Source organism: Diaphorina citri, unplaced genomic scaffold (assembly GCF_000475195.1).
Source record: "Diaphorina citri unplaced genomic scaffold, Diaci psyllid genome assembly version 1.1 scaffold33528, whole genome shotgun sequence".
Taxonomy (NCBI): Eukaryota; Metazoa; Arthropoda; class Insecta; order Hemiptera; family Psyllidae; genus Diaphorina; species Diaphorina citri.
Window position 1 is genome coordinate 1 of NW_007410863.1, and position 633 is coordinate 633.

The 633-nt window shown below is 38.7% G+C and overlaps 1 non-coding gene across 1 annotated transcript; it reads left to right on the plus strand.

Annotated features, from left to right (window-relative positions):
• The first annotated feature begins 2 nt into the window (after positions 1-2).
• Trnae-cuc lies at positions 3-74 on the plus strand. Its single transcript has one exon. It is a non-coding gene; the product is annotated as a tRNA-Glu (tRNA).
• The last annotated feature ends 559 nt before the right edge of the window (positions 75-633 follow it).

The window sequence follows — 633 nt, forward strand, 5'->3', positions numbered from 1 at the left end:
CATCCCATGTTGTCTAGTGGCTAGGATACCTGGCTCTCACCCAGGAGGCCCGGGTTCGATTCCCGGCATGGGAAATCCTTTTTGTCAGATTTTTTCCCTGTAGGTACTAGATTAGTTGCACAACTTGTTGGCATAAATTTTGCTGCCGCGGTTGGCAACCAGTACATGATATTTGTAATTTTGTTCTTTCTACTCAAGAAGACGTTAATGGCGTAGTCGAATCTTTTTTCACTTTCCATTATTTTATTTGATTTTGAAGCCTTAAAAAAATAGGTACTTAGGTAGATGAAATACTCGTCATAAAATTAGTACCTAAAATTACTGTATAAAATTGATCAGCTAGATTGGATACTCTTAGGCGCTTCTTGCAAAGCTAGGCTATATTATTATACCTAGAATAACGATAGATACCTACCTATGGAGATGGAAAATTAATACCTATTGGACCAAGTGGACAACTCTTCAATTGCGCCCCAGGAACTACACATGAAGCTCAAACTCAAACACAGCCCCAGAAACCAGGAAGATGGAAAAATTAAAGCTCCAGACTTGAAGAACCACAAACGAAGTGAGGAGAGAAAAATGCTGAAACGGACATGTTTGCTGTGAAAACAAATTCAAAGGAGTTAAAAT